General features: G+C 39.9%; 1 pseudogene; it reads right to left on the bottom strand.

The window, feature by feature from the left end:
* Window positions 1–22,278, bottom strand: part of LOC132255066 (cyclin-dependent kinase B2-2-like) — a 33,012-nt pseudogene extending 10,734 nt beyond the window's left edge.
* Window positions 22,279–22,762: the final 484 nt, after the last annotated feature.

Raw genomic sequence — 22,762 nt, 5'->3', positions numbered from 1 at the left:
AGGACCTTAGATTGCGTATCCCTGTGGGTACAGTCATCTAGTCTTTTAGGACTTGTCTTTTTTTTTTTTTTTTACTTTTGAGCCACATTATCCCTGAGGTATCACCATGTCAGAATCCTGTTCCTGCCTGTGGAACCGTATATCAGTTTAACTATTGACATCACATGTCAGTTCATTCTCTCGGAAGATTTTAGTTATATGTTCCTAGTTTGATTTCAAGATTGATAGTCACGGGGACTAACATACCCCTTTTCTTTTGTAGGATTATTGATTGAGATCGACCTGGGTTCCCGAGCTTGGATTCGGATTGGAGATAGACTGGTTAGAGGATCGGATTCACCCAGCTAGTTAGAGCAGATACCAGATCATAGAGATATGGACCCTCAGTACGCTACCGTTGACCAGTTGGCTGAGATTACCGATACCATGGCGTCACTTAGGGACGCTATCTTAGGATTGGGTCATAGGATTGATGGGCACCAGGCCCAACCATTGCCGATTCCAGGGAGCACCCTGCATGACTCTACCACACCACCATCACCACCACCACCACCACCACCACCACCATTTGGGCCATCTGGACCTACTATACAACAGGACTACATAGTTCCACCACCACCGGTTCAGTCAGCTCCCTAGGCTGGAGTATTTGTGTTGCATGGTCAGACTGAGACTACGCCGCATTTTGTTGTGGCACCGACACAGATTGTTGATGATACCCAGGCTCGTATTGATAAGATTGAGCAGAGAATGAGATCACTACATGTTTCTGATAGGATTATGGGTTGGGATGGATATGATGATATGCCAGTAGCAGCTTTGCCTGTTGAGTTCCGCATGCCGGACATTGAGAGATACACAGGGATAGGGTGCCCCCGTATTTACTTGTAGTTATACAACACTGTTATGTGCGGGCATAGACTGGATGATGCACAAATGATTATGTTATTCCCTCTGTCATTGAATGGTGCTGCTCAGCGTTGGTTTGCCTCATTGGACCCTTCGAGACGTAGGACATGGGCTGATTTGGGACAGGAGTTTATTAGACAGTATTCTTTCAATACTATAGTGGATGTATCCTGGAGGGAGTTAGAGGCCCTTAGGCAGGGACCGGATGAGACAGTTACTTCATTCATCTCCCGTTGGAGGGAAAAGATAGCACAGATTATTGATAGACCTTCAGAGCGCGATCAGATCAGTATGATTATGCACAGCCTTCAACCCCGCTTTGCTAGGCATCTCATGGGCTTCTCTCAGACAGACTTTGGCTCATTAGTGCAGGGCCTCTATGGCATTGAGGAGGGTATATCTAGAGGTTTATGGGCAGATTCTTTCCCCTCAGACTCAAAGGGGAAGAAGTCGGGATCAGGCTCCAAGCCCTCAGATGTTGGTACTATTGGCATGACAGGACACCAGTTTTCACGTCGTCTTCCGTTTTAGTGTCAGTTTTTAGGCACTCCTTATCAGATGATACAGCATGATCAGTACAGACCAGTTGCTCCCATTAGGCTAGTAGGGCCTACTTATCTACATCTGCCACCACAACCGGTATATGCAACATAGGCACCCCAGAGGCCGCCTATGCAGTTCCATCATCAGTATAGAGCATCGCCTCCACCAAGGCCAGTTAGATAGTTCACACAGCTTGGGATGCCACTGAGCTGAGCTTTTCAGAGATTGGTTGAGGGGGGACTGATTGCCTCACTACCGCCTAGACCACCACTACAGCCTACCCCCCTAGGATTCAGGACAGATCTTCATTGTGCCTACCATCAGAGAGCAGGCCATGATACAGACAGTTGTTCAGCACTGAGACATGCCATTTAGGATTTGATTGATCAGGGCTTGGTTGATTTGGGGCGCCCGGGTGTAGCCACAGACCCGCTACCTACTCATGACACTAGAGCAGTACCTCCACCCCCGGAAGGGGTACATTTGATTGAGTTTGCAGGGGATGAGATATTTATGATGGGTTGGGATGGAGAGGCTCCTCAGCTGATCAGTCTATATGAGGAGTCAGATTTTGTTGGATATATACCTAGACAGCAGATCCCCAGGCCATTCAGTTTGACCCCGGACAGGATTTATGGGCCGCCTCCAGTATCACTAGTATACTTACAGCATGTGCCACCTATGACACCCTTCATTCTATTCCTAGAGGAATATAAGCCCCCTCATAGAGATGTTCAGATAGTTACACGGAGTGGAAGGGTAGCACAACCTCCACCCGTTGACAGGCCATTTGCTGGTATAGCTGCTAGAGAGGAGGTTCAGAGAGAAGATGATGAGATATTATGCCAGCTACGCACTACTCAGGCTCGCATATCCATTTGGAGCCTTTTGGCCTCATCTAGTACACACAGAGATGCATTAGTCAGAGCCCTTGGCCAGATTAGGGTTGACACTGCTACTACCCCAGAGGGGCTTATTCACATGTTGACAGCTGATAGAGCTACATGTATAGTGTTTTCTGATGATGACTTGCCACCAGAGGGATCAAATCATGTTCGACCCTTATTCATTGATGTTGCTTGTTTAGGCCGTCGGGTGCCGTTTGTTCTATTGGACAACGGCTCTACCCTGAACATCTGTCCATTGGTTACTGCCATTGCGCTTGGGTTTTCACCAGATGATTTTGGGCCTTCTACATAGACTGTTAGAGCTTATGATGGGACTCAGAGGACAGTTATGGGTACACTCAGTACACATGTCATGATTGGGTCAGTTAGTTACTCCATAGTATTTCAGGTTTTGAGGATTCAGTCATCCTTTAACCTGCTTCTTGGCCGCCCGTGGATTCATGAGGCCAGTGCTGTACCATCTTCCCTTCATCAGAAGGTGAAGTTCATACACGAGGGGCGCATTATCACAATACAGTCTGATAGAGATATTATCACTTCGTCTGAGCCAGTATTACATATCAGTCACAGTGAGGATGACTTACATTTGACCGGGTTTACGTTCGATGAGGTTCAGGTTGTCAGCTTAGAGGATGGCAACAGAGATATGGTACCTATGTCATTTGACCAGCACAGCAGCACTTTGGTGCTCAGCATGATGAGAGGCATGTCTTATTTGCCTGGTATGGGATTGGGTCGTCGCCAGCAGGGGCCCCACGAGTTTACTTTCACAGTTGATCACGACACGCCCTACGGATTAGGTTACATACCCACAGAGGCTGATGCACGTTATATGTCACAGCTGCGCAGGGATAGGGTGAGGGCTCGCATGTTTGGCATTCCATTTGATTATCCCCTCCGCCCATACACCTTCCAGTTGGCCGACTACTTCATTAGGGGTTCAGAGCATACACCTCGCACAGAGGGGACTGTTCACATTCCAGAGACAGTTGAGATTCAGGACATCCAGCAGGCCCTGGGTCAGATTCATTTGGACACCGGGACTACTGAGGCACCTGGTGCCATGATAGTCACGCCCCTATCACCGGACCGAGCTAGTATGTTCTCTATGTGTTTCCCCGAGAAGGTCCCTGACTATGACCTACCTATGGATTTGGGATATGGCACTGACAAGATGGACATGACCGGCATAGGCCGTATCTTCGATGCAGCGCCACAAGGGCCCCATACTATTTTGGACATGTTCGGAGTTTTTGCACTTGAGACTGATGAGGATGACTCTATTCTTGATGCCTACATTGATGATATGGATTTTATAGGCATTGGTCGTATCCTTGATGCAGCCCCACATGGGCCTCTTTCTGTTTTTGACATATCTGGAGTTTCCGTACTTGATGATGAGTCAGTCCTTGATGTCGTTACTTCTGATTTTGCTTCTGTTGAGGGAGCGTCCGACTCTGTGGACCCACCTCTTTCTTTTGACACTATGTTCGGGTTTGTCACCCGCTTTGATGATATTTCTGATGGTAATAATGATATGAGTATTTTCGAGTACTTGAATGTGTCACAACATTTTCCTTTGATTGCACCACCAGCACCCACGACACATATATATGATGTTGATGATGTGGGAAATACAGATGACCCACTGGGTGGTCAGTCAGAGTGTGATTCTGATATAGAGGATAAGAAAGTCACACCCATTTCTAGTAGCACAGAGTTGATAGATTTTGGGGCACCAGATCAGCCCAAGGAGATTAGGATTGGCTCTTCTCTATCTCCTGATGAGAGGAGTAGATTGATTGGCCTGTTTAGGTCATACTTGGATGTATTTGCATGGTCATATGAGGACATGCCGGGCCTTGACCCCACCATAGTGCAGCATCACCTGCCCATTTTACCACATGTTAGGCCCGTTAAGCAGAAATTGAGGAGACTACACCCTCGATGGAGTTTGTAGGTTAAGGAAGAAATTCAGAAGCAACTCAGTGTTGGCTTCTTGTCAGTGGTTGAGTATCCTGAGTGGCTGGCTAATGTCGTCCCTGTTCCCAAAAAGGACGGCAAGGTTAGAGTTTGTGTTGACTTTCGAGATCTAAATAAGGCCAGCCCTAAGGATGATTTTCCCCTTCCACACATTGATATGCTGGTTGATAGCACTGCAGGGCATCCGATGTTATCCTTCATGGATGGTTTTTCTGGGTATAATTAGATTTTGATGGCTCCAGAGAATATGGTGAAGACTTCTTTCATTACTGAGTGGGGTACTTACTGCTACCGAGTTATGCCATTTGGGTTGAAGAATGCAGGAGCCACTTATCAGAGAGCTGCGACTACTCTGTTCCATGATATGATGCATAGAGATGTCGAGGTCTATGTGGATGACATGATAGTAAAGTCCCGAGACAGGGCAGATCACTTAGCAGCCTTACAAAGGTTTTTTGAGAGGATCAGACAGTTCAGGCTGAGATTGAATCCCAAGAAGTGCACCTTTGGGGTGACTTCTGGAAAATTGCTGGGACACATTGTTAGTGAGCGAGGTATAGAGGTTGATCCAGAGAAAATCAGAGCCATACTTGACATGCCTACCCCGAGGACTGAGAAAGAGATAAGGGGATTCCTAGGTAGATTGTAGTACATCAGTCGTTTCATTACTAGACTGATAGACATTTGTGAGCCTATTTTCCGCTTTCTGAGGAAGAATCAGCCTACAGTTTGGAATGATGATTGTCAGCGCACTTTTGAGAGGATTAAGGAGTGTCTCCTTTCTCCTCCGATTTTAGTGCCTCCCACACCGGGGCGTCCTTTGCTTCTGTACTTATCAGTTTCAGACATGGCCTTAGGATGCATGTTAGCTCAGCTTGATGATTTGGGGAAGGAGCGAGCCATTTATTATTTGAGTAAAAGGATGCTTGAGTATGAGTGCAAGTACATTATGATTGAGCGCCTTTGCTTAGCAGTGGTTTGGGCCACTAGGAGACTTAGACATTACATGACAGAGTATTCTATGCTCTTAGTCTCACGATTGGACCCGTTGAGGTATCTATTTGATAGGCCTGTTCTGACCGGTAGGCTCATGAGATGGCTGGTATTGTTGACAGAGTTTGATATTCATTATGTCACGTAGAAGTCAGTAAAGGGAAGCATTGTTGCAGATCATCTAGCTTCTTTGCCGATATCCGATGACCGATCAGTTGATGATGATTTCCCTAATGAGCAGATTGTTTCAATGACTAGTATTACGGGGTGGCGTTTGTTCTTTGATGGTGCTGCCAATCAGTCGGGGTTTGACATTGGTATCTTATTAATATCACCACAGGGTGATCATATCCCCAGATCAATCCGGTTAGCATTTTCTGATCATCACCGGTTGACGAATAATATTGTAGAGTATGAGGCTTGCATTACAGGTTTGGAGACTGCACTTGATCTTGGCATTAGACAGTTGGAGATCCACGGGGATTCCAACTTGGTTATAAAGCAGACTCAGGGTATCTGGAGGACACGGGATGAGAAGCTGAAACCCTACCATGCTTACTTGGACCTGTTGATTGATAGATTCGATGTGTTAAGGTATATACATTTGCCTAGGGCGGAGAATCGGTTTGCCGATGCATTAGCCACCTTGGCTTCTCTGATTGTGATCCCTGCGGGGGTGAATGTTAGGCCATTGCTGATTGAGACTAGGTCTGCACCAGCTTACTATTGTCTGATTGGAGAGATAGAGGATCAGATTGAGCTGCCATGGTATCATGATATTTATCAGTTTCTGTCATGCGACGCTTACCCAGAGTCAACCTCGGCCAAGGATAGGAGAGCATTGAGACAGTTGGCCACCAGATTTGTTGTTTGCGGGGATGCGTTGTATAGGAGATCACCTAATGGCTTGTTATTATTATGTTTAGACCGTGCATCTGTAGATCGAGTGATGAGAGAGGTTCATGCAGGGGTCTATGGCCCACACATGGGAGGTCATATGCTAGCACGTAAGATCATGAGGACTGGCTACTTTTGGTTGACTATGGAGACAGATTGTTGCCAGTTTGTACAGAGATGTCAGGAATGTCAGATGCATGGAGACTTGATACACGTGCCACCTTCTGAGTTGCATGCACTTGCATCCCCTTGGCCATTTTCAGTATGTGGTATTGATATTATTGGGAAGATCTGGCCCAAGTCTTCTAGTGGGCATGAGTACATTTTGGTTGCCATTGACTATTTCACTAAGTGGGTGGAAGCTGTTTCTTATGTTAGGTTGACAGCGGCCAGAGTGGCCAAGTTCATTAGATCGCATATTATCTATCGATATGGGGTCCCTCATGAGCTGATCTCAGACAGAGGGGTGCATTTCAAGGGCGAGGTGGACGCGTTGATTCAAGAGTATGGCATTCAACATCATAGATCGTCTGCATATAGGCCGTAGACTAATGGAGCAGTTGAGGCCGCAAATAAGAATATCAAGAGGATTTTGAGAAAGATGGTCGAGACCTCTCGGGATTGGTCAGAGAAGCTTCCTTTCGCATTGTGGGCTTATCGTACATCTTTTCGTACCTCTATTGGAGCTATCCCGTATTCTTTGGTGTATGGTATGGAGGCAGTGCTACCTATTGAGATTGAGATGAGATCTTTGAGAGTAGCACTAGAACAGCATATATCCAAGGCCGAGTGGGCCCAGTCTCGTTATGATCAGCTTAGCCTGTTGGATGAGAAGAGATTGAGGGCGGCAGATCATGTTTAGGCCTATCAGAGGAAGATGACCCGTGCATTCGGAAAGAGGGTCAAGCCTAGGAAATTCCAGAGAGATGACCTAGTCTTGAAAGTCCTCAGGGGATTGATCAGCGACCCTAGAGGCAAGTTTAGACCGAGTTGGAGCGGGCCTTATGTCATCCGAGATCTGACCCGAGAGGGAGCTGCCTGGTTGACAGACCTAGACGGAAATCAGTTCATAGAGCTAGTTAATGTGGATCAGCTGAAGAAGTTTTATGCGTGAGATCATGGCCAGAGGATGGGTGGCCGTCACTTCGAGTAGCCATATTCCCTATTGCACACCCATACATTGATATATACTATTGCTAGCCCTTTGAGCCTTATGTGGTTTATTATGGCATTTTCTTTCATTCAGCCTTGCATACCTTTTCTGACCTGGGTTGGGGGCCTACCCTTGTGCGCTTTGTATTTATTGATTGGATCTATGAGCATTGTGGGCATGGTGTCATTCTTCGTTTGTTGTTTCTTGCATCATTACCTGTTTCTTTTCGTCTCCATTTTGCATCTTCACACCGTCTACCTGTTAGTCCAGTTTCTATCATCTCTATTCACTTCGCTTCTGTTTTCCCTTGTGTGATGATGATGCGCTCTCGTCCCAGAGCTACCAGTCAGGTTTGTCACACCCTTCGTTCCGCCTGTAGGCTTTGATCCAAGATTCTTAGGTTGAAGGGGTCGGTCAAGATTGGAGGTTTGGGGTTCTTTTTGTTGGATTGTGATAGTATGGAATTCGGCCCAAAAAAAAGAAAAAAAAAAAAAAGGAAAAAGGAAAAAATAAAATAAAATAAAAATGAAAAAAAGGAAAAATTGTGCTTGTTTGGTATTCGTTGATATACTTGGGATCATCAGAGGTGGTTTTGGGTTTAAGAGATTTCTTTTTCCTTTAAGAGTCGGATGAGAGCATTGTACGATCCTTCTCACCATGGATCTAGGTGACACATTGGGAGTAAGGTTTGGGTTTCCTTGGCACTAGGCCCTTGGATCATTGTCTACATCACCATTCCCATCATATAGTGACTTGCTTTGATTTGGCGTTCTTAGGATGAGTTGTTCGTCGTTGTCACATATTGCTATATTTGTATCCCAATTGGTTTCTCCATTTTCTTCTACACCCATTCATCATTCATCTTGTCTCTTTTCGTCTGCTTCTATCCTCGTCGATCGTCGTTTCACTTCATGAACGATGAGTTCTTTGGTGCGTATCACCTATTGTTTGTTTTTTATTTGGATGCAGGGTTGAGTCACCTTGCTCACATGGTTCTGCGATATTTGACATTGCGCACACAGGGGTTTGGCATTATCTATTGGGAGATTTGGGCCTTTGTTTCCCATTGTTTCATTCACCTTTTACCCCTGGCCTACATTACGGTCCGAGTCGTAAGACCACCCTGAGGCCATGAGATCTCGTGTTTGCTTCGATGTGGTTCATTCAGACAGGCTTCGTCTACTGATTGAGTATGGGATGTTGACAGGTCTCCATTACTTCGGGGGATATCGAGGGTCACATATTGTCTTTCCATTCAGTTTACTTGCCTCAGATCCATGATCAGAGATAGATGATACAGAGAGTTGGGACCGTTAAGGGCACCTCTGCCTGATGTTTTGACACGTTTATACTAGGGCATGCTCCCATCCTTGCATGCTGGCTTTGGCTCTTTATACATGTACGCAGGCATTCCGTTTCACCTAGCAATGTTATGGACATCAAAGTTTGAGTAAGACCCGCATTCAGCTCAGTTTTTTCATATAGCAGAGTGCTTCTGGGGTCTGACCTGAGATCAGATTCACGGTATTCATTGACCCAGCAGGGGTGCATACCCCATTCGTTGTGTTGTTCGTTAGTTCAAATGAGTGGGTCTTTAGTGATGTATTCCAGAGTTTTCATTAAGATATTTGAGTTTCAGATGTACACACTGGGGCATATCCCTTATCAGTTTTTGTGGATATTGGATGTTGTGGATTAGAGTGGAGGGTTTTTTCCTTAGAAATGGATGATTGTGATATTTTCAGCTCTCTAGCTTTAACCATATGTGCGGTTATGGGATTCTGACATGATATTGATATCTTAGACTGGGGCATAACTCCTTTCTTTCACCCTTGGTCACATTTGTGAGTTTGTCCTATAGGGGCATACCCCATTCTTTCCATTTGTTAGTGGTGATTGTGATTTCTCGCTTGTCATTTATCGGCATTTTCTGGTGTTACACTGGGGCATACCCCTTTCTTTTGTCATGATGAAGGTGTTTGATTTCTGGCTTCTTCGAGTCATTTGTTGGCAGTCCCTGGACGTCATACTGGGGCATACCCCTTTGTTATCATGGTTAGTATATCAGCGGTTGCATCTTGAGTCCCCCTATCTTGCTCTGAGTTTTGTTTTAAGGCATCCTCTGTCTGTTTAGGTGTTTTGAGCCTTAGTAATGGCATCCCTACCCCCTTTTAGTTCGGTGGTTCCTCGGCATCGTACCCGAGTTCGATCGCCCGAATTCCACCATTTTCTGGTACTCGCCCGGACCCTTTTTCGGTACTTGCCCGAATTTTACCCGTTTCCGGTACTTGCCCGGAACCTTCTCCGGTACTCGCCCGGAGCCTTCCCCAGTACTCGCCCGAAGCTTTTTCGATACTTGCCCGAACCCTTCTCCGATACTTGCCCGGAACCTTCTCCGGTACTCGCCCGGACCCTTCTCCGGTACTCGTCTGAATTTTACCCGTTTTCGATACTCGCCCGAATTTTACCCATTTCCGGTACTCGGCCAGACCCTTCTCCGGTACTCGCCCGGAGCTTTTTCGGTACTTGCCCGAAGCCTTCTCCGGTACTCGCCCGGAGCTTTTTCGGTACTTGCCCGAACCCTTCTTCGGTACTTGCCCGGAACCTTCTCCGGTACTCGCCCGGAACCTTCTCCGGTACTCGCCCGGACCCTTCTCCGGTACTCGCCCGAATTTTACCTGTTTTCGGTAATCGCCCGGATTCCACCATTTTTCGGTACTTGCCCTAACCCTTTTTCGGTACTTGCCCGGATTCCACCGTTTTTCGGTACTTGCCCAAACCCTTCTCCGGTACTTGCCCGGATCAAATCCCTAATCTTTCCCGGCATCGTGATCGGGTCTCCTTTTATCTTTCTCCGACATCGTGCCTAGATCCCATAGTCCATTCGGTCAGCATGACTTATTTCCCTTAGCCTTCTTTATTGTTGGGAGGGGACAAAATTGTTGGTCATTTGGGTTCTTCACTAGAGTTCATTTCACTCTTGCATTACATGCACTTCGCACTCACAATTCACTCGTTCATTCACTCTATTGAAGAGGGGCATATTTGTAGACCCTCAATTTTGTCCCTCGACACTGGCATTTATCCTTCGGGTGTCACATCCACCCATCGTTCGCATATGGCACCACTAGGGCCCCTTTTGGGCTTGTCGGTGTCCGAGCCTCGTGTGGGTTTGTCTATGGTCCATTGTGGTGCATATGTGGTTCATTTTGGAGGGTCACCATGGCCATTTTCCTAGTCGTTCACATCACGCTATAGGAAGGAAGTGGGGTCATCCCGATGTTTTAGCTTAGTTGGAGTTTATAGGGGCATGTTGAGGTTCGGAGCACTCGGGCTTGTTTTGATCGTATCTCCCTCATCCAAACTCAGAATCAAGAACTGTTTCTTTTTATGGATTCCTTATTCTTCCAGGAACATTTTGTAAAATTTTCAAAATTTTTTGCAACCGGTCGGCTGGTTGGCAGCCGGTTCAGCCGGTTCGGCCGGTTCATCAGGTCAGCCGGTGTAGAACACTGATTTTTGGTAATTGTTTTGATCATATCTCCCTTTTTCGAACTTAGAATCACGCACCATTTTTTTAATGGATTCCTTACTCTACTAGAAACATTCTGTCAAATTTTCAAAATTTTTTTCCATCGGGTCGACCAGTTGGCATCCGGTTCGGCCGGTTCAGCCGGTTCATTGAGTCAGTTGAGGTAAAACACTAATTCTAGTAATTTTGAGGCCCAAATCCTACATGGCTCAAGCCTGTAAGCTCCAGATCGGTTTTGGGCAATGTTGTGGGTCCATTTTGGGCCTTGGTTTGGGTTCCTTACAGCCCACCACGAATCCATATGGATTCTTGGTGGTGAAGCAAGCTGAAAACTGAAGGAGTGAGCTAGCCTTATAAGTTTAAGAGAAGTAATGAGGGGTGTGGTACCCATGCTGATGAAGGGCATTTTGGTGCTGAAGGGGAAGGAATCCAGGAGGCTCAAATGCTAAGAGGGGATGAGTATAAAAGGTGCAAGGATAGGAGAGCAAAGGAGAGGAGGGAACATTTCGGAGAGGGAAAATTTTGCTGGTGATAAAAACAAAAGGTCAATAGCATCTTCTGAGTTGAGAGTGTGGGGGAAAGCATCAGCACTGTGGTTTTTTTTTAAGAGGAGAGTGACAGCATCTCAGTTTTGGAAGTCATCATCTGCATACACGGATCATATTTGGTGGAGTTTCTGAGGTAAGCATGCTAAATTTTCTTTACTTACAGCTTATCTTCCTCGTCTTCATATGCTTTTTCTCCTTCCTCATCATCTTTTCTTCCCTTTGATATGAAGATTGTATTGCTTGGGTGTGGACAATAAGGGCCACACATGATTATTGTTGTTTGCTTCCTTAATCAGTTAGGAATTTTCTGACCGAATTTGGGATTTTTTACCAACTGGCTGAACCGGTTTGGAACCGGTTCAACCGGTTTGGAACCGGTTCAACCGGTTCAACCGGTTCAGCACCATAGCTGGCAGCCTCTGTCAGCCATGAGGAACACTTGCCTTTCTTTGTCTGGTTCTCACTCATCCGGGGTCGAAATTGAGAACCGTTTCTTTTTTTTTTGCTTCCTTAATCACTTAGAAACTTCCTGACCGAATTTGGGATTTTTTACCAACCGGCTGAACTGGTTGGGAACCGGTTCAACCGGTTCAGCACCATAGCTGGCAGCCTCTGTCAGCCATGAGGAACACTTGCCTTTCTTTGTCTGGTTCTCACTCATCTGGGGTCGGAATTGAGAAAAATTTCTTTTGTTTGCTTCCTTAATCACTTAGGAACTTCCTGACTGAATTTGGGATTTTTTACCAACCAGCTGAACCATTTGGGAACCGGTTCAACCGGTTCAGCACCATAGCTGGCAGCCTTTGTCAGCCATGAGGAGCACTTGCCTTTCTTTGTCTGGTTCTCACTCATCCGGGGATGGAATTGAGAACCGTTTCTTTTTTTTGCTTCCTTAATCACTTAGGAACTTCCTGACCGAATTTGGGATTTTTTACCAACCAGCTGAACCATTTGGGAACCGGTTCAACCGGTTCAGCACTATAGCTGGTAGCCTCTGTCAGCCATGAGGAACACTTGCCTTTCTTATACGGGGTCAGAATTGAGAACTGTTTCTTTTTTTTGCTTCTTTAATTACTTAGGAACTTCCTGACTAAATTTGGGATTTTTTACCAACCAGATGAAGCAGTTGGGAACCGGTTCAACCGGTTCAGCACCATAGCTGACAGCCTCTGTCAGCCATGAGGAACACTTGCCTTTCTTTGTCTGGTTCTCACTCATACAAGGTCGGAATTGAGAACCGTTTCTTTTTTTGCTTCCTTAATCACTTAGGAACTTCCTGACCAAATTTGGGATTTTTTACCAACCGTCTGAACTGGTTGGGAACCGGTTCAACCGGTTCAGCACCATAGCTGGCAGCCTCTGTCAGCCATGAGGAACACCTGCCTTTCTTTGTCTGGTTCTCACTCATCCGGGCTCGGGATTGAGTGTCGTTTCTTTTGTTTGCTTCCTTTATCACTTAGGAATTTTCTAACCGAATTTGGGATTTTTTACCAATCGGCTGAACCGATTCAGCACCATAGCTGGCAGCCTCTGTCAGCCATGAGGAACACCTGCCTTTCTTTGTCTGGTTCTCACTCATCCGGGCTCGGGATTGAGTGTCATTTCTTTTGTTTGAATCCTCACTCATTTAGGAGTTTTCTAGAAAAATTTGGGAATTCTTCTCAATAGGTTGTACCAGTTGAAAACTAGTTCAACCTGTTCTGCTGGAGGACTTTAGGTAGCCCTCGATTTTGGCATTTTTCTAGCCCTTATCCATGGGGGCTCAAACCCATTTGCTATAGGGCACTTGTGAGCCATCTTGAAGGTTTAAGTCAGTGTTTGATTTCAGTTAGTATGGGCAATTTGGAAGTTATGGGTGGTGTGGTCTAGATGAGTCCAGTTCAATTTGTATGACATTTTGGGAGTCCCTTGCCTCATTTCAACCAGCTATCTTCCTTTTTGGCAGAAGCTTTGATGCTTGATTTTGAATACATGTTGCGTGATTGACTCACCCTCTGTTGCAGCGCTTGGCTAGGGACCACAGGTACGCATCGTTGGCTTTGGTTGTTAAATTCATATGCATGCATGGTGCTTAATCTTGAATGTTTGTTATGTGTTTATCTGTGTTTGGCTGACCTTTTATGCAGCGCTTGGCTAGGGACCACAGGTACGCACCCATTGTTTTGTTTGGTTGAATTCATATGCATGCCAAATACCAATTAGGATTGTGTGATTCATGACATCTATTTAGCCTAGGGTTTCATTTGACCTTTGACCCATATGCTCCCACATACCCAATTCATTAGTAGAGACCGAGTTTCGGGCCTAGAGGGGTGCTACATCGCATGAGGTACCTTTCCAACGGGTAACCTGATCCCCGGATCCAGAATCTAGTTTTCGTAGACCGTTTTTTCCATACTGGGGTCATTAGGGGTTTTTGTTCTTACTTAATTTTCCCTATTTTAAAAACAAAAATAAAAAGTAAGTGGCGACTCCAAACAACACCGTTTTCATTTCTTTCTTTTCTTTTAAAAGCGAGTCGCGTCGGTCCGGTGGATCAGGTGAAGGTCCACACCTTTGATGAACTTTTTGTTCAAATTGATAAATGATAGTTTTTTCATTCATATTTTCATTCGTTCATGTACAGAGTATATATAAAGGGTAATAGCCATTCTAAGAATGGGAAAGAATGATACAAGGAAAGAATGATATAAGGAAATAACAACTAATATCCTAATATCTCAACTTTCCTAATATCTAAACATTCCTAATATCTCAATACTAAATGATATAAGGAAATAATGATATAAGGAAAGCATTCCTAATATCTCAACACTCCCCTCAAGTTGGTGCATAGATGTCACACATGCCTAACTTGTCTAAAAATTTTGAGAACACTTGACTTGAGACATCTTTGGTAAGGATATCAGCCAATTGATCTTTTGATCGAATCTTAGGCAATTCCACAATCTTATCATCCAACTTTTCCTTAATGAAGAATCTATCCACCTCGACATGCTTTGTACGATCATGTTATACTGGATTATGAGCAATGTCACATGCGGCTTTATTGTCACAAAACAATTGGATTGATTGCCTAGATAAGTAACCTAAATCCTGTAAGAGGAGTCTTAGCCATAATGCCTCACAAAGTCCTAGAGCCATACCTCTAAATTCCGCTTCTGCACTTGAACGAGCGACGACATTTTGCTTCTTACTTTTCCATGTCACAAGATTACCACCTACAAAGATAAAGTAACCAAATGTAGATCGCCTATCATCCACTGCACCGGCCCAATCAACATCAGTATATACTTCTATACTCTGATGATCAACATTTTTAGCGAACAAAATTCCCTTCCCAGGAGCATTCTTCAAATACCTCAAAATATGCATGACTGCATTCATATGTTGCTCTCCAGGATTATGCATGTATTGACTCACTACACTCAATGCATAAGCAAAATCTGGTCTTGTATGAGCTAAGTACATTAATCTCCCCACAAGTCTCTGGTATCTTCCCTTATCGGTTGATACTTGATTAGGCTCAACACATAATTTCAGACCTTCTTCTATTGGTGTATTAACAGGTTGACATCCCGACATTCCAGTCTCCTGTAAAAGATCTAAGACATACTTTCTTTGAGACATAAAAATTCCTTCACTTGATCGAGAAACTTCAATCCTAAGAAAGTATTTCAAATGACCTAGATCTTTCATTTCGAATTCTCTAGATAGATAATTTTGCAAAGCTTTTCTTTCTTCAGGATCATTTCCTGTAACTACCATGTCATCCACATATACGATGAGTGTCGTAATCTTACCATGTTGCTTTTTCAGGAACAAAGTGTGATCTGAATTACTTTGACGATAGTCAAAAGCTCTCATTGACTTTGTGAACCTTCCAAACCATGCTCTCGGGGATTGCTTCAACCCATACAATGACTTCTTCAATTTGCACACCTTCTGACATTGCTTTTCTGACACCATGCATCCTGGTGGAAGATCCATATATACTTCTTCAGATAACTCGCCATGCAGAAAGGAATTTTTCACATCAAATTGTTGTAATGGCCAATCTAGGTTTGCAGCTAAAGATAGTAATACTCGAACTGTGTTGATCTTAGCTACACGTGCAAATGTCTTTATGTAGTCAATTCCATAAGTTTGAGTGTACCCTTTTGCTACTAGTCTTGCTTTAAATCGTTCAATACTACCATCTGCCTTATACTTCACAGTATAGATCCAACGACACCCAACTGGCTTCTTTCCTGGTGGACATTCTACGAGTTCCCATGTTTCATTCTTCTGCAATGATTTCATCTCTTCATTCATGGCTGCTTTCCACCTTGGATCAGCTAAGGCTTCCTGCACACTGTTAGGAATAGCTACAGTAGATAATTGATTTACAAATGACTTATTTGATTCAGACAAACGATGGTTAGACACATAGTTGCTCATGGGATATTTGACTTTAGTAGACAATTCAGGTTCATATGTGGGTTTAGGAATACCTCTATTATGACGGTGTGGTAACCGTTTCATGAATGGATCAGGTTCCAAATTAAGAACACCCTCAACAGACGACGATTGGTTTGGTATTTCAGTGAAGACATCTTCGGACCCAAATTGTTGACCGTTCATATCCAACTCACTCACTTTCTGGTTCACTAGTTCAAATTGTCCAGATTCATCTTCCTCAGAGATATGATAATCATAATCTAAAGTCTGAATTTCCTTATGGTACTCCCCCTAAAGTTCAGACTCAGATGAAAAATACATCGAATCTTCATGAAACACCACATCCATTGTAATATACATTTGTCGAGTTGGAGGATGGTAACATCGATATCCCTTTTTGTGCAATGCATATCCAACAAACACACATTGCAATGCATGGAAAGTTAACTTGGTGCGTTGGTGCTTGTGTAGATGCACAAATGCCACGCAACCAAAAACACGAGGAGGTAGATTTGGGACGGTTGGGGCAACTACAGCATTAGTAAGAGCTTGGAGAGGTGTTTGAAAGTTAATTGAGCTAGAAGGTACCCGATTGATCAAGTATGCGGCAGATGTGATTGCTTCTCCCCAATAAGATATCGGTGTTTTTGTTGCTATCAAGGAAGCACGAACAACCTCTAATAAGTGCCGATTTTTTCGTTTAGAGACTCCATGTTGCTGGGGTGTATTGGAACAAGTAGTTTGATGAATGATGTCATGTCCTTCCAAATACTTTTGAAGATCAGAACTTTGATATTCTCCACCATTATCACTACGCAGAACCCGAACCTTTGCATTGTACTGAGTTTCAATCACTTTATGAAAATTTTGAAACAACAAGTTCACTTCATCTTTGGTCTTCATCAAGCATAACCATGTCATTCTGGTACAATCATCAATAAAAGTAACAAACCAACGTGAGCCACTCAAAGTTGGGACTTTGGATGGGCCCCAAACATCAGAATGTATAACCATAAAAGGAAACGGACTTTTATTCAAAATTAACGGAAACGAAGCACGATGGCTTTTAGCCAATTCACAAATATCACAACGGAAACCAGAAATATCACTCTTTGCAAACAAACTAGGAAACAATTTTTTTAAATAACCAAAGGAAGCATGTCCCAGACGTCGATGCCACAACCAAATTTCAGATTTTTTCTTCTCCCCCTCACATCCATCTGCCATCAAGGCTTGTTGCAACTTATTTGAATCCTTTGATTGCAAGTCCAAGTAATAGAGTTTTCCCCGCTTAATACCACAACCAATCGTCTGTCTTGTTTGGATGTCCTTAATCACACAAAATTCAGGCCAAAAAATGACAATACAAGATAAGGCTGCAGTGATTTGAGAAACTGACAAAAGATTGTAATCTAAAGATGAAACAACTAAAATAGAATCCAAATTCAAAGTATTAGTAAGAGTTAAGGATCCTTCCCCAATGACTGGGGTTGTGTTACCATTGGCTGTGGAAATAATTTTTTATGAGGAAAGTCTAAGAGGTGAAACCTGTCTAGAATCAAAAGTCATATGATCTGTAGCACCAGAATCAATTATCCATGCACTATTAATAACAGGTGTAAAAGTATTTAAAAACTTACCACCATGATCTGTAACGGCTACCAATGCAGAGGCTTTCTCAGCAACATTAGCCTCTATTTTTATTTTGGCAACAGTTGCAGTCGAGGTTTTCTTGGAATCCTTCTTCCGTTGATCACGATTATTATCATTAATAGCAAAGTGTTGATAACCTAAACATGATCTAAAGGTCCATGGTTCAAACCCTCGGTTCCTCATTTTTTTCTTGGTCATATACCAAGAGTCGTTGCTTTGAAATTGTGGGATATCCAGACTGGTGGGATCAGTCTTATTGCAGTGAGTGCATTTGAAGGTTGACTTATCAATATTAGGGTTTGTCTTAGGATGGTTGATCGCTGTCGGACTACCATAGCGACAATATATCCAGGATTTCAGTTCCATGGCTCTGATACCATGTTCAAATTGATAAATGATAGTTTTTTCATTCATATTTTCATTCGTTCATGTACAGAGTATATATAAAGGGTAATAGCCATTCTAAGAATGGGAAAGAATGATACAAGGAAAGAATGATATAAGGAAATAACAACTAATATCCTAATATCTCAACTTTCCTAATATCTAAACATTCCTAATATCTCAATACTAAATGATATAAGGAAATAATGATATAAGGAAAACATTCCTAATATCTCAACACTTTGTGCTATAGAAACCCTAATTAGAAAAGAAATTATAAAATATTACATTGATAATTTATATAATAGTTCATCTAATTAGAAAACATTAAAAATTCATGAACCCTCATCTACAAACCTAAGAGGTAAAATAGTTAATTTTTTTAGTAGAAACACAATTAAAGATAACAAACATAGTATTACAACAACATAGTATTACAAACATAGTATCAACCAAAATAGCATCAATTGTTTAGAAAAAATCCAAAGAAGACAAAGAAAATCCTTAGAAAAATTAAATACAGTCCTTAGAATTAGAAAAGAAGTTAGAAAAGAAATAGAACAAATAAAGTTAGAGCAACAAAATTTAAAAGAAACACTAGAAAAGGTTAACCAAAAAGTAGATAAATTTTTAAAACAAAGAAAGACAGGATCATTGGAAGAACAAAAATTAAATAACCTTTTAAAATAATCTGAAAACTTTAGTTTAGGAGAAAAATCAATAATTAGAATAAAACAAAAAATAAATCATTTTGAACCAAAAAATTTAGTAATAAAACCATGGAAATAGTATAAGCTATAAACCCTAAAGATAATGTAAAAGAATTTATTGAAGAAAAATTAACAAAAGCAATAAATGAAGCAACACCTTACAAAAAATAATTAGTTCAAAATTCTAAAATAACTAGATTTTTAAACCAACATACTATAAGTTCAATAGGAAATATTGTATATTTAGACTTAGTATCTCCAAAAACAAAACATAAACTATTAAAAAATAAAACCGATAAATATATGCATTTAGGAATAATTCTAATAGGAATAATAAGACTGCATCGTAAATAGATATTAAGGAATTCACATAAAAAATAAAAATAATTGTAAATACTAAAGGTTATGATATGGAATTAAGAAGTAAGAACCTTAGCATAGTTATAGGATCTATAAGAAAAACCTCTAATGCTTTAAGTCTAAAATGTATGATGGAATTTGATGATATAGTAAAAAGCTTTGGAAGTAAGACTGTAAATATGATAGAAGCAGAACCTGTAAAGATAAACTATTTGTTAGGACGAGAATGAGAATTACCCCAAATAAATAATCCAGTAATAAAATATATAACATCTAGTAGTTTATATGAAAATTAAGATGGACGTCCAAGTATAGCTTTTGGAAACCATAAAACTGTAAATGTAGAGGTAGAGTCAAATAGTGAGATATAATTTGTAAATGTTATACAAGAAGATATTTTATTGAACATCAAAACAGTAGAAAACCTATACAAAAATTCATAACTAGTTAATATAATGTTAGAAGAATTTAGAACCCCAACGTTACTAGAAGAACAGGTAGATCAAGAAAACTTTATTGATATAATGTGTAAAACCTATACAGATGAACAAATAATTAAACAACCTTATAAAACCAATTTGATAAAAAAACTTATAGATATAGAAATAATAAATCAATTTACTATTCAACCAAAAGCTAAAGAAAACTTATAAACAATCTCAAATGAGTCAGTAAATACAATAAATATAGAAAAGGAATTCGTAAATGTAAAAACTGAAATAGTAAGGTATAGTAAGCCGTATAGTAAGCCAAAAGGACTTCAATGGAAAACCAGAATAGAACCTTCTAGTTCTTTACAACCAATATATGAATATGGAACAATATTAGATATAGATAATACACAAAACCTTAAGAAAGCTATATAAAATTGGGAATAATCCTTAAATTTAGCTGGTATAGTAGAATCCTTTGAAAATCAACAAGAAATTTATGAATTTAGTAAAATCACCCTTAGAGGAGCCGTATTACAATTCTTTAGAAACCATTTCACCTTTATTTCAAACCAATGGATCAATAGTGCCAACCTATCACCATGTTTATATAAAACACAATAAAAAACCACTCATCCCTCAACAAGAACTAGAATGGGAAATGACCTGTTTAAATGAATTTCCAAATTTTTTTACTTGCTTTAGAGCCTTTCAAATTTATGATTTTAGACCAACCCGAAATAAATTATTTCATTTCATTGGAGAAACAAAAACCATGTCTATATGGAGAAACAAACCTTTAGAACACATTATTGTTTAAAAACATTTCATTACTCCTGAAAAACAAGGTTTTATAATTGAACTCAGTGTAGAGTTACCATAACTTTTTATAAAAGAATAGCACCCTATTTTCAAAGGGTTGTGTCAGTCTATGTGCAACTTCATTATGTAAAAATTAAGAGAAAATTAATATAAATGATTTAATATAATTTTTTATGAGAAATATTTTTTATTTTTTATTTTATATGAATAAAATACAAAAATAAAAAAATAAAAAATTTAAGAAAACAAAATGTTAGAACCACAACAAAGTTTTTATCTTATGTAATTAAAAATAGTAAACATTTTAACGAAAATGAAAGTTAAAACCAATAAATATGAAAAGATGAAATAGTTAAAAAACTTAAAATTAAAAAATATCATGAAACTATCATTTTTCTTTTTTTGAAAAAAAAAAATAGCAAAAAAGTGGAGGTATTATGGATAAGTGGAAAAAAAAAAAAGAAAAAAAAATTCATAAAGCTAACACATAAAAAAAAAGAAATTTATAATTATATACAATAAAAACTATAATGTTCATTAATTTAATAGCATTATAAAGAACTAAAAATTATTAAATATTAAATTAAATTATCAATTATTAAATTAAAATATTAAAAATATAAAATATTTAATTAAATAATAATATTTATTATATGCATATTTTAATTATATAATAGTAATAATACATATTTATAATAATGTTTATATATTATATATTATAATATTGTAAGATATATTAGATTGAAATATTGAACTTGTTAATATTAAAATGTAGGAAAGAGGGAAAAGAAAAAAAAAAATCATGTTGGTTGCCACATGTCAAGTTTAAAGACAATAAAATAATTTTTGACTTCTCATGTCAAAGTAATAAAAAAAAAAAAAAATGGCTGATGGGAAGGGAAAAAGATAGAAAGGGTAGTTTGGCAACTTTGATACTTTTCACCATTTGAGTGCATGTTTAAAGTATTACTTTTTCTAAAATACATGAGCTTTGAAAAGTGAAAAGTAAAAGTTTCAAAAAATGAAATATTTTTTAAATAGTGCATAGTTACATGATTCCCCCTATTATATTTTGATATATGATTGTATTCTATTGACCTATAATTTTGAATCCATTTGGATGTAAAACACCTTACTGAGCAACGTCGAAATGCTCATCCCTTTATTTTCTAAAATTTTTAGATGCAAATATAATTTCTAAAGAAGCATAGGAAGATCAAGAGTAAAAAAATACTAATAATAGTTGTTCTTAATTTATATTACCATTTTGGCATGTACTAATTTGAGTTATATGAACTTTTGTAACTTAAATTATATTTTGTTAGTTTGTAAAACATTTTGGGAAATATTTTTAACTTAGTGATTATTGTAAATATTTGAGCTATTACCTTGGGTGATAAGATAATTGGTGGATTTATTATACTTGTGAACATGTAATGGTTGGTTTTGAAAAAACAAACAAACATATGATAAATCTTAGCTTAATAAATTTATTTGGGATTAAATGTTGATTTATTCCAAAAAAAAAAAAAATTCAAGTTATCAAGACTGATTACCAGATTGGATAGGTGTAACCCTTAGGGTTAAATCTTTTACTTAGGGATCACGAGTTGAATTCTAGTTTGTCCAAAATTCGGGGGATGACACATAAGGTCCCTATGCAATACCCCATGACCATGGCAGAAAGCAACATCTTTGCATAATTGGTACATCAAGTTGAACTTAATGGTTTTTGTGGGAATATTCTCCATAGTTTGGAGGAATCTTTGAGTATATTTCTTAAGCTCAGTGTCCATATACTCAATTAAACACAAGTATAAAATTGTCTTCCCTTATTCAGGCTTTGTTTAACTTCCATCAATCTAACGACATGGGGATCTAAGAACAACATGCAAAGAAGGAGACTTCATGGAGAGTGGTTGGAGGAACACCCTCATCGCCCTCTTTCTCACTCTGTACACCTTCTCGTATGTCCCTTCCCCTACCTTCTCCAACATCTCAAATGCCTCCATCGTTGATTTCTGATTGTCAATTTCTCTCTCCCTAAATAGAATAGGGGATCAAATGAATTTGCAAAATGGAAAAGAGTTATATGGACTGAGGTGATGTTTGTTTTTATTCAATTTTAAATAGAATTTAATTTCACTTAAATCAAAATATAACTTAATAGCTTTAAGAAGTAAGTTGTTTCCTTCTTTATTATATTTTATTTCCATTATTTATTGAGTTTTTTTTTTATAAACTAAAAATCAATATATTTGAAAAATTACTTTTATATTCATTCTTGTTTGACCAAAAAAAAAATTATTTAATATATTTCTAAAAATATCAAGACAATAGAAATTATTGTAATAACAAAATTATAAATAAATAATTTATATTATAATTCTTAAAAAGTTATATTTATTTTATTTTATATAATTAATATAAAATATTTATAATTTGGTAATAATAAATCAATAAACCTAAATCAAATTAAAGAAAAAAAATACAACA

Source organism: Vitis vinifera, chromosome 14 (genome assembly GCF_030704535.1).
Source record: "Vitis vinifera cultivar Pinot Noir 40024 chromosome 14, ASM3070453v1".
Classification (NCBI taxonomy): domain Eukaryota; kingdom Viridiplantae; phylum Streptophyta; class Magnoliopsida; order Vitales; family Vitaceae; genus Vitis; species Vitis vinifera.
Note: the sequence above shows the minus strand (reverse complement) of the source record. Positions and strands in the feature narration are given on the sequence as shown.